The sequence below is a fragment of the Paroedura picta genome, chromosome 14, assembly GCF_049243985.1.
Source record: "Paroedura picta isolate Pp20150507F chromosome 14, Ppicta_v3.0, whole genome shotgun sequence".
In the NCBI taxonomy this organism is placed as follows: Eukaryota; Metazoa; Chordata; class Lepidosauria; order Squamata; family Gekkonidae; genus Paroedura; species Paroedura picta.
The window spans coordinates 4606894-4619796 of NC_135382.1; positions in this window are offsets into that span (position 1 = coordinate 4606894).

Below are 12903 nucleotides of genomic sequence, written 5' to 3' on the forward strand. Positions count from 1 at the left end.
TCTTCCGCGTTCCGCTAACGCGACTTTTCCGGCGGCGTGCGTCGAATCTGCAGCCCGTTGCCGCCGGCACCGTGCGTTATCGGTGATTTTAGTCGCCGCCATTCCACCCCGAATGTGCGTTAAAACGCCCGTGCATAATGGGTCATACAGTGCCACTCCTCCACCTCTTCGATCTATTCTGTTTTTTTCTGAACAGTTCATATCCATCCACTATTACATTCCAGTCATGGATCGTAAACTGGCACCGATCACACGTAAAGGGTGCTTGTAAATGATTTGTCATCTTCTTGGAGATGTGATCTGTACTGGGCCTTGTGGTGTTCAATGTATCTATAAATGATTTGGATGAAGAAATAGAGGGGATACTTATTAAATCTGCAGATGACAGTAAACTGGGACAGGTTGCAAACTCAGCAGAAGCCAGTATCAGAGTACAGGTTGATCTTGACAGGCTACAAAACTGGCAGAAATGCTGGTTTTATGAACTTAGACAGTTCATGAGTGGGTGGGCAGGAAGTGATATGTCAGTGTTTGTGACCCTTCTTTGCATACTCATGGAATAGCTGATTGCCACTGTGGGATGGTAGGTGAATTTCCTGCAGGGCAGGCTGGATTCTAGAGAGTTTTGGTTGTGGGGATCACTGGGGCATGACATTTGAGTCATGGTGGGTGGGCAGGTAGTTGTGAGTTCCTGCATTGTGTAGAAGGCTGGACTAGATGATCTTGGATGTCCCTTTAATGATACTGTGATTCAGTGTAACATTAAGAACAGAAAGTCTTCCTGTGGTTATTTGCAAACTGTTTGTGAGATGAAAGGTTCACACCCACAATCCCCACTTGTGTCTCATTGACAGGGTGACCTTCACCTTCCTTGGCGCATCCATCATCTGATGAACTTTTCATGCAGTGCCAACCTTAACTCATCCTTCCAAACAAACCTTTGTCCAAGTCTCTGCTTTATCGTTCACTGGGGGATTCTGTGTTTGTACAAATATTTATCTGTGATGGGGGACTGGTAAGGGGAAATGCAACAAAGATCGCAAGTTCAGCACCTTTGAATGTTAGTGCTGATGGTTACCTTTAAAACCTATCTATCATCCTCATCTTCCCTGTATTTAATAAACTACTTTCATTTTTGCTTTACTATGCAGTAGACGTTGCCTGGGGAATTGATTACATCTAAAATAACATTCCGTAATAAGTGTTTTATGGAAAATAATGCCAAACTCTCCTAGTTTTCTGATGTAAATGTTTCCTATATTTGTGCCTATCATCATTTATATAAGATGCAAGAAAGTTAGTGGCAGTATTTACGTGGAAGTACTGCTCCCTGGGAATGCTTAGAATCTACCAAGCTAGGCAGGACAGACTGGCATTTAACAAACCTGCTTTTGGTGTATGACACAAAGGGGGTTCCCCTCAGTCTCCCACATCCCCTGCTTCTAATCTAATTAACAGGGCCTTAGGCTTTCTTCCTTTGTTTCGATTACATGAAGTAGAAGGGGACTACACCGAAATTCAGCCATGTAGGAGCTTAGGTTTGTTAAAGGGATAGAATCATAGAGTTGGAAGGGGCCATACAGGCCATCTAGTCCAACTGCCTGCTCAACGCAGAATCGGCCCTAAGCATCCTAAAGCATCCAAGAAAAGTGTGCATCCAACCTTTGCTTGAAGACTGCCAGTGAGGGGGAGCTCACCACCTCCTTAGGCAGCCTATTCCACTGCTGAACTACTCTGACTGTGAAAAACTTTTTCCTGATATCTAGCCTAAATCGTTGTACTTGAAGTTTAAACCCATTACTGCGTGTCCTCTCCACTGCAGCCAATGGGAACAGCATCCTGCCCTACTCGAAGTGACAACCTTTCAAATATTTAAAGAGGGCTATCATGTCCCCTCTGAACCTCCTTTTCTCCAGGCTGAATATTCCCAAGTCCCTCAACCTATCTTCATAGGGCTTGGTCCCTTGGCCCCAGATCATCCTCGTTGCTCTCCTCCGTACCCTTTCAATTTTATCTACGTCCTTCTTGAAATGAGGCCTCCAGAACTGCACACAGTACTCCAGGTGTGGTCTGACCAGTGCCGTATACAATGGGACTATGACATCTTGTGATTTTGATGTGATGCCTCTGTTGATACAGCCCAAAATGGCATTTGCCTTTTTTACCGCTGCATCACACTGCCTGCTCACCTCCCTCCAGTCTGATGAAACACCATTGACAACAACTCTTTGAGTGCGGTTCTCTAACCAATTGCCTATCCACCTAACTATCTGAAAATCCAGATTGCAGTCTTTCAACATATCCATCAGAACATCATGGGGAACCTTGTCAAAAGCTTTACTAAAATCCAAGTAAACAACATCAACCAAATTTCCACGATCCAGCAAACCTGTTACTTGGACAAAAAAGGAAACCAGGTTGGTCTGACAGGACCTGTTGGAGACAAATCCATGATGACTTCCTTGGATCACCAAATTGTTCTCCAGATGTTTGCAGATCGCTCCCTTTAGATATTAATTTGTGCTCCATTATCTTCCCCACAACAGAGGTCAGACTCACTGGTCTGTAATTTCCCGGGTCATCCTTCCAACCTTTTTTGAAGATTGGAATAATGTTTGCTCTCTTCCAGTCCTCCAGGACATCTCCAGTCCTTAAAGAGGTCCCGAAGATGATGGACAAGGGCTGTGCAAGTTCTCCGGAAAGTTCTTCGAGCACTCTTGGGTGCATTTCATCCGGCCCAGGGGATTTGAACGCATCCAGTGCAGCTAAATGCCTCTCGACAACCTCTCTATCCATGTTAACCTGCCATCCAGACACTATCCTTTGGCTACTGCCATCTCTAGATGTGCCTAAACCCTTTGACCTGTGGGGAAAAACAGATGTAAAATAGGCGCTAAGTTCTGCTTTCTCTGCATCTTCCATTAGTGTTTGTCCATCCGCACCCAACAGTGGGCCTACTGCCTCCTTTACTTTACGTTTGCTCCTCACATAACTGAAAAATCTTTTCTTGTTACAATGGGCTTCCCTGGCCAATCTTAGCTTACTCTCAGCATTGGCCTTTCTGATGATTGATCTACAGTGCCTAGTAACCTGTAGGCAGTCTTCTTTAGAGCTCTGTCCATCCCTCCATTTCCTGAACATTTCCCTTTTCTTTCTTAGTTCCTCTTGAAGTTCTCTGATCATCCAAATACGCTTCCTGCATTGTTTTTTTCGTCTTTCTGGGATAGTCATTGATTGAGCATGCAATAGCTCTTGTTTGAGTAGTGCCCACCCTTCACATGCTCCCTTCCCTTCCAGCATTCTCGTCCATGGTATGATACTCATCATGTCTCTGAGTTTATTAAAGTTTGCCCTATGAAACTCCAACATCGTGTCTGGCTACAAGCTTCCTTGCCTCCCCATCTCAAAAGGAATTCTATGAGGACATGGTCACTACCCCCTAGGGTCCCCACCTCCTTTACCTCATCCACCAACATCCACCATCTCTTGCCTGTAGATCAACTGGGAATCTCTGTTGAAGTCCTCAGGGCTCACTAATAGGGGAAGGGGGGAGCTTGAACGATGAGTGACTAGCATCCCGCAGAAAGCAAAGTCATGTTATTTGTTTGTTTGTTTATATTTGTACTTGTTGACCACCACCTCCGGGTCCAGCCGGCTCATGGCAGTTTACATAAAAATCTTAAAACCCCACATAAAAACAATACACAATAATCCAAGATTTATCCCTTGGATAAGTGGGGCCCAGGCCACGGATGGCCTTAAAGGTAAGAACCAAAATCTTTTACCTGATCCGGAAGCTAATCAGCAACCAATGTTGCCTCAGCATAGGCTGGACGTGGGACCTCCAAGGTGACATTGTGAGGACACTAGCAGCTGCATCTTGTACCAGCTGCAATTAGGTCGGAGACAAGGGAAAGCCTGCATAGATTGAGTTACAGAAGTCTAATCTGGAAGTGACCGTTTCATGGATCATCATGGCCAAGTGTTCACAGGACAGGTAGGGCACTAGTAGCCTAGCCTGGTGCAGCTGGAAAAACGCCACTTGGGCTACTTTCATGATGTGAGCCTCTATAGATAAGGAGGCATCAAAGATCACCCCCAAATTCCTGGCCACAGGCATAGCCAAAAGCTGCACCCCTTCCAGGCAGGAAAGGTGCACTTCCTGATCCTGTCCACTTCCATCCAGCCACAGGACCTCCATCTTGGAGGGGTTGAGTTTCAGGTGACTCTGCCTGAGCCATCCAAACACAGCTTCCAAACATCTGGCGAATGTTTCCCAGCATTCATCCATCAGGAGATAGAGCTGGGTTTCATCCGTATACTGATGACAGCGCAGTTCCAAACCCCATACCAGCTGTGCCAGATGGTGCATATAGATGTTAAAAAGTGTGGGGGTACCCCACAAGGGAGTGCAAAGGGGCCAGACAACTCTTCCCCCACTGCAACCCTTTGTGTTCAGTTCTGAAGGAAGGAGACCAGCCATTGCAAGGCCATTCCCCTAATCACCATTCTGGCGAGGTGGTGAGCTAAACTTGTGGTCAACAACGTCAGAAGCTGGCAACAGATCTAAAGGCACAAGGATAGCTGAATTGCCATGATCCAGCTAGTGTGACCAGTGCAACCAGTACAGTTCCCCCCCCCATGGCCAAGATGCAAGGAGGGGGCCATTGATGTTCCATAGCCCAGTGTAAGGAGACCATAACATTAGCACTCGAAGGGACACCCAAAGGGCACCTAACAGGTTGGGGGCAATGAGAATCATAGAATCATAGAGTTGGCAGGGGCCATACAGGCCATCTAGTCCAACCCCCTGCTCAATGCAGGATCAGCCCAAAGCATCCTAAAGCATCCAAGAAAAGTGTGTATCCAACCTTTGCTTGAAGACTGCCAGTGAGGGGGAGCTCACCACCTCCTTAGGCAGCCTATTCCACTATTGAACTTCTCTGACTGTGAAATTTTTCCCCCTGATATCTAGCCTATATCGTTGTACTTGTAGTTTAAACCCATTACTGCATGTCCTTTTCTCTGCAGCCAACGGGAACAGCTTCCTTACTGCCCTGTCCTCAAGCACAGAGCCGGCAGCTCCATCTAGCAGGCCGTGTTGAATGCAGAAAGCTCCCACAGGGACCGCAGCTCACCCGGGAGCTCATTCCACCAGGTCGGAGCCAGAATCGAAAAGGCACTAGCCTTGGTTGAGGCCAGGCGTGCCTCTCTAGGGTCAGGAATCACCAACAAGTCAGTACCACAGAGTGTAGGGCCCTGTGGGGGGCATAGGACAACAGGGAGTCCCTCAGATATGTGGGGCTCAGACCGCAAAGGGCCTTAAAGGTTAAAACCAAAACCTTGAACCTGATCCGGGCAGCAACTGGCAACCAATGCAGCTGCCTCAGCACAGGCTGGTTATGGGGACTCCAAGACGTTCCTGTGAAGACCCTAGCAGCTGCATTATAGGTTTTCTTTGCCATTTATGACTTGGGTCCTACCAAGCTTGACAGGAGCTGTCTATGGTAAGTAAGTTGAATTTGGAGCCTCAATGGATACTGTTCTGCAGGATTATCAGGTTACAACAGAATATAGAAGTGACTTATTTCAGGTCTAAATACACTATTTCATGAAGGTACAATGAGGCTTGCAAGAGTATTGGTAGCAATTTTAATAGCTCATGGGATCCCCATATGGTTCTTTTGAAAGCCATGAATGTAGCCTTGCATGTGGTCCCGTTTATTGAAATGAGAACAATGGAAGTCAGAGAGTGACCGTAGAAAAAAGCAGCTCATAAAACCATTCAATAAAGGTTTGCTGTAAAGGGAATTGGTTTGTCCAGTGCTTAGAGTTAACTGAGTTCATACCTGATAACTGTGTAGACAAAAGAATTTTTACAGGTTATCAGAAAGGGTTAAAATAAGTACTTTTGACATGAATACATTTAATATTAATGTTACAGTTGTGCATGTTAAAACTACAGGTGTTCTGCAACATTTATTTATTTGGATTTTATTTATTTATTTGGATTTTTATACCAAATACATCTGACTACTTTTATTCAGCTCTAAAGCAAGCTGCTCATCTGGTCATCAAATGACAGTGAAACCAAGGAGGATCTGGATCACATTAAAGGGGCCTCAGTTTTGTTTAGCCGGTGGCCACTTTTAGAATATTCCAAAAAGTTAGTGGGCAACACTGCATAATGACTACAGTGGGAGGCTCGCAAGCCAAAATTCAGCAAAAACGGGCTGGTCCAGAGCTTGGGGAACCAGTGACTTTCCTGATCCTTGACGCAACTTCAAGCTTGTCTGGGTAATTATCAACCCGTTCCCTTGACATCTGCAGCTGGCAAAATTTTTGAACAAATAATCAAACACTCGGCCCTTGAGCAGCAGGAACTGAGAGCTGTGAACTAATGCTTCACCTTCTCCTGTTCTATATGGGAGATTTCAACAGATCCCGTATTCAGGTTGTGCCCGTGTGGACAATGCTGTATAGCAAGCTTGCGGCCCGGGAAGCTTCTTACTGCGGGAGGCCGGGGAGAGGGAATCAGGGCCGGCCGCGCCCGTGCGGGTGCGGCCCGATGCGTGGGTGCGGCCTGCGGGCGCGGCCTGCTGGCGCGGCCCGCGGGCGTGGCTGATGTGTGGGCGTGGCCCTCGCAGGCCGCGCCCCGATGCCCTGCCGGTCCCCAACCTCAGAAACCTCAGACCACTGCTGTATAGAATCAATTACACACGTTTTCTTCCATAGTCCATTTTATTCTTCGATCCGAGCCAAATTTCTTAACTCACTGCTGTGTAAAAGAGAACTGCATTCGGATGAACGAAAGACTCAGTTTCTTTTGACATCCCAGAACCCTGACATAACTGAACCAGTAGCAAAGTTTTTACATCTTGAATGTATTATGTCTAAAGCATGATCTTTGCATTTGTTCTCACTAGCAGTGGATCCTTTTGCACTTTCCCTTCTTATATTGTACTTTTATATGCTATTAAAGGCTTGTTGTTGTTGTAACTGAGAGCTGTGATTTCTAAGACTCAGCACGGGATTCGGAAGAACAAGTCATGTCAGGCCAACCTTATCTCTTTTTTTGAGAAAGTGACTATCTTGCTGGATCAGGGAAATGGATCAGGGACATAGTTTATCTGGATTTAAGTAAAGCTTTGATAAGGTTCCACATGATATTCTTGTTGACAAGTTGGTAAAATGAGGTATGGATCCTAATTCTGTCAGGTGGATCAATAACTGGTTGACAAATCGTACCCAGAAGGTACCTGTTAATGGTTCAGCATCTTCTTGGAAAACAGTGACAAGTGCAGTTCCCCCAAGGCTCTGTCCTGGGCCTGTGATGTTCAACATATTTATAAATGATCTGGATGAGGCAAGAGTTGGTGGATGAGGTGAAGGAGGTAGGAACCCTAGGGGGAAGTGACCATGTCCTCATAGAATTCCTTTTGAGATGGAGAGCCAAGGAAGCTTGTAGCCAGACGTGGATGTTGGATTTTTGTAGGGTAAACTTTAAGAAATTCAGAGACATGATAAGTGTCATACCATGGACGAGAATGCTGGAAGGGAAGGGAGCATGTGAAGGGTGGGTGCTACTCAAACAAGAGCTATTGCATGCTCAATCAATGACTATCCCAGAAAGATGAAAACACTGCAGGAGCTCTAAGAAGCCTATTTGGATGAACAGAGAACTTCAAGAGGAACTAAGATAGAAAATGGAAATGTTCAGGTAATGGAGGGAAGGACAGAGCTCTAAAGAAGAGTACCTACAGGTTACTAGGCACTGTAGATCAATCATCAGAAAGGCCAAAGCTGAGAGTGAGCTAAGATTGGCCAGGGAAGGCCACTGTAACAAGAAAAGATTTTTCAGTTATGTCAGGACCAAACGCAAAGTAAAGGAGGCAATAGGCCCACTGTTAGGTGCAGATGGACAAACTCTAACAGAGGATGCAGAGAAAGCAGAAAGGCTCAGCGCCTATTTTACATCTGTTTTTCCCCACAGGTCAAAGGAGTGAGGCACATCTAGAGATGGCAGTAGCCAAGAGATAGTGTCTGGGTGGCAGGTTGACATGGACAGAGAGGTTGTCAAGAGGCATTTAGCTGCACTGGATGAGTTCAAATCCCCTGGGCTGGATGAAATGCACCCGAAAGTACTCAAAGAACTTTCCAGAAAACTTGCACAATCCTTGTCCATCAAGGTAAAATTTTCACAGTCTGAGTAGTTCAGCAGTGGAATAGGCTGCCTAAGGAGGTGGTGAGCTCCCCCTCACTGGCAGTCTTCAAGCAAAGGTTGGATATACACTTTTCTTGGATGCTTTAGGATGCTTTGGGCTGATCCTGCGTTGAGCAGGGGGTTGGACTAGATGGCCTGTATGGCCCCTTACAACTCTATGCTTCTATGATTTAACAGTAATAGGATCCATACCGCATTTTATCAACTTGTCAATATGAATATGCTTTGGACCCTAATAAAAAGCGGGCGCTACTCAAACAAGAGCTATTGCATGCTCAATGCATGACTATCCCAGAAAGACGAAAACCCTGCAGGAGCTCTAAGAAGCCTATGTGGATGAACAGAGAACTTCAAGAGGAACTAAGAAAGAAAATGGAAATGTTCAGGAAATGGAGGGAAGGACAGAGCTCTAAAGAAGAGTACCTACAGGTTACTAGGCACTGTAGATCAATCATCAGAAAGGCCAAAGCTGAGAGTGAGCTAAGATTGGCCCATTGTAACAAGAAAAGATTTTTCAGTTATGTGAGGAGCAAACATAGAGTAAAGGAGGCAATTGGAAAAATTGGTGACAGATGACTGGTGGACTAAACTAAAGCAACTTATGCTATTAGAAAAAATAACTCACAATATAAGAATAATTCAAGGAATCTATCAAAGGAATGAATTTGATTTATGTAATAGAATACAAAAAAATAGCAATGCTTGGGAGTTAATTATGTAAGTATGTTACTTTGTGTATTTATTTAATCATACTGTGTTTGTTTCATGGTTGTTATTTGGGGTTTGGGTTTTTTTCTCTACACAGTATTTGTGATGACACTTTTTTCTCTTTCTATGTCTAAAATAAAAAAATAAAAAATAACCCACAGTAATGCAATCACATCCTAATACAAACAAAACATAAAAATGCCCTCCTTTTCACACACAAACATCAGGTTTGTTCTCATATCTCATAGCCACTGCCAGGGGAAAGGGTGAGTGGAAGTCTGTGGCTCAAGCAAGGGCAGCGGGCAGGGGAGAAAAGTGAGCATGACTCCCATGTATGTGAGGATCTGAGTCTTGCTTATAATCTATGGAAATATCATGGGCGGAGGGTGTCTTTGGGCTCCTGGGTTGCCAACCTCCAAGTCAGGGCTAAGAGGTCTTTAGAAATAGCAACTGCTCTTCAGGTACCAGTTGAAAGGAAGAACAACAAAGGAATAAAGAAAGAGGAAAAAGGGTATAAGAAAAGTAAACAAAATAAAGGAAGAAGGGAGGGGGAAAGGAAAGAAAGAAGACATAAGGATGGGAGAGGGAGAGGGAAATAATAGAATCATAGAACCATTAAATCGTAGAGGTGCAAGGGACCTCCAGATTGTTGGAAATTCACAACTACCTGCCTACCCACAGTGACCCCAATTCCATGCCAAGATTATGCCCCCCCCCAATAAACAGAATCTCTGTCCAGTTTGGCCTGGAGGAAATCCACCTCCCGACCTCAAAGTAGTGATTTGCATTTCCCAGGGAATGCAAGAAAGAGCCACAAGACCGAAGCACCAACACAATCCCTTCTCCATAGGTACTTAAAATCTGCCTAAATTCACAGAATCAGCATTTCTACCAGATGGCTATCTGTCCTTAAAAGCTTCCCAGGAAGGAGACTGTACCACCTCCCAAGGGGGCCTGTTCCACTGAGGAACCACTCTAGCTATCAGGATCTTCTTCCGGATATTTAGCTGAAATATCTTCTGACTAAATTTCATTCCATTGATTCTGGTATAACCCTCTGGGGCACCAGAAAACACCTCTTCTCCATCCTCTATGTGACGGCCCTTCAAGTACTTAAAGATGGCTATCGTATCACCTCTTAGTCAGCTTCTCCCCAGGCTAAACAGACCAAGCTCCTTCAACCTTTCTGCATATGTCTTGGTCTCCAAATCCCTCACCATTTTTGTTGCTTTTCTCTGGACATACTCCAGTTTGTCTACATCCTTCTTTAATTGTGGTGCCCAAAATTGAACATAGTATTCTAAGTGAAGACTAACCAGAGCAGAGTAAAGCGGTATCATCAATTCATGTGATCTAGACGATATACTTCTTTTGATACAGCCCAAAATCCCAATTGTTTTTTTAGCCTCTGAGCCACACTGCTAACTCATGTTCAGTGTATGGTCTACTAACACCCCTAGATCCTTTTCACACATATTATTGCCAGGACATGTCTCCCCCATGCTAGAATAATGCCTCCTACCTAAATGCAGAACATTTTTCACTACTGAAATTAATTTTATTCATTTTAGCCCAGTTTTCTAGCCTGTTAAGTTCACTCTGTATCCTGATTCTGTCTCCTGCTATGTTTGCTATGTCTCCTGGTTGTAACAACAACAACAAAAAACGAGGAATCTTATGGAAAATTCAGAAAGCGATGTGTAATGTGTAATCTGGTTTTGAAACTTCTCATCCAAGTCCCCTGCCTGACCAGGTGGTCTATAGTAGATCCCGATGAATGGAAGGGAGGGAGGGAGGGAGAGAGAGGGGGGAAAGGAGAGAGAGAAAAGGAAGTGGGATTAAGGAAGGGGGAAAGAGAGAAAAAGAGGAAGGGAGGAAGAAAAACAGAAGGAGGATGGGAGAAAGACTCTCCCATTCTCCCCCCTCCCAATTGGGGGTGGATGTGGAGGAATGCCTAAAGGCCACCATGTACCCTATGGGGTTGGTGGGAGACCTTTTCTACATCTTCCACAGCCACCCCTTCTCAGAGGCTGCATGGAGGAGTGTTGAAATTCCACATGCTGGCCCCTGGTCCAAAGGCACTAACAGCCGCTCTTTTTCCCAGAGAAGTGGCCAACACAGATCAGACTTGTTGAAATCAGATCATTAGGCATTCTATCACAATGAATTTACATGATTGCTGGATTCTTCCAATATCAGATAGCAATTCAGCCTTTCATGCGTCTCCTGCACCTTTGTTTTGGGAGAATGCAAAGGCCACACTCAGTCCAAGGGGTTTGTGGACTGCTTCCCCCACCCCCAGGATCTCAAGCAGTCATAGAAACCACACTTGATGTGCTGGGGCTGGATGGCAGAAGACATGAAACCCATCAGCCAAGGAAGTTCAGAAGAAAATCAAGAAAAATTATGGCTGAGGATAAATGCTTCTTTATGAATAGACAGCCAAGTTCATATCTGTCAAAATCAGTGGCCCTAAAAAAATTATAATACAAAAATGTTACAATTTACCAAACTCTTATATAGCCTCTATGAGCCTCACAGAGTTCATGCCAGGAAGCAGTAGAGGCCGTAACAGCCCTGAAACTGAATAAGGCACCAGGTCCAGATGGTTTATCTTTGATTTTTTACAAGAAACTTAGTCATGTGCTACTTCCCGTGTTGCTTCCCGGTTTTGGACAACAAACACTACCTAAATCATAGCAACAAGCATCAATAACTCTTATATACAAGGAGAGCAGCGATCCACAGTTAGCACAGTCTTACAGACTCTTAAATGTGGACTACAATTTTTTTGCCAAGGTTCTATCAGAAAGATTAAAGAGATGCATTAATGAAAATATTCATCCAGATCAAACAGGATTCATCCCAAAAACGTATATGAAAAGCAACATTCAATTTGTTCTCAATGCAATGGAGGTGGTGCGTTCAAAAGGCATACAAGAGGCTTTTGTGTTTTTCATTGCAGAAAAAGCATTTGATAAGGTACAATGGAATTTTTTATTTGAGACTCTCCTAGCTGCAGTGGGGAGATAACTTTTTAAGTAAGATCAAACACATTTATTTGAAACAAGAAGATAGAATATTGATTAGTGGAATGTTAACCAATGAAACTGTTCAAATATAGAAAGGTACCAGACAAAGTTGCCCATTTTCTTCTCTATTGTCTAATCTGGTATTAGAAACACTTGTGTATAAGATTAGGGTGAATGGAAACCTCCCGGGTTAACAGTTGAAGTAGAGGAATTCAAATTCAAAAGCTACGGTGATCATGTTGTTTGTGTATTAACCAACACACCGAGAACCATAGAATTGTTGTTTGATCTATTACATAATTTTGGAATATATTCTGGTTACAGGGTGAATATGTATAAAACAAAGATTCTGTTATTTGGTTTATCAGATTTGAGTGTAGCCTCTATCAGAACTACATTAAACTGTGAGATTCATCAAAAAATGGTCAAATACCTTGGAGTACAAATCGGAACTAATCTGGAGAAATTGTTTGAAAATAACTATGGTAAATTATGGTTGCAAATACAACAAGACCTTAAGAGATAGAACAAAACTTTCCTGGTCAGCAAGAATGGCAACAGAAAAAATGACTATCTTACCAAAATTTAACTTTATTTTCCAAGCTCTACCACTGATTGTTAATGACTCTACGGTCAACAAATAAATAAATTCATTTGGGGCTATAAGAGAACTAGAATCGCCTTTAAAGTAATGCAAGATGACCCCCTTCAAGGATCGCTGCCTTGCCATGGTAAGGGGGCTTGCGTAGTTTAGTGAAGCTATGATCTATGCCATGCAGGGCCACCCAAGACGGACAGGTCATAGCAAAAAGCTCTGACAAAAGGTGATCCACTGGAGAAGGAAATGGCAAACCACTCCAGTATCTTGCCATGAAAACCCAATGGACAAGTTCAAAAGGCAAAACGATAAGACGCCGGAAGATGAGACCTGGGTTGGAA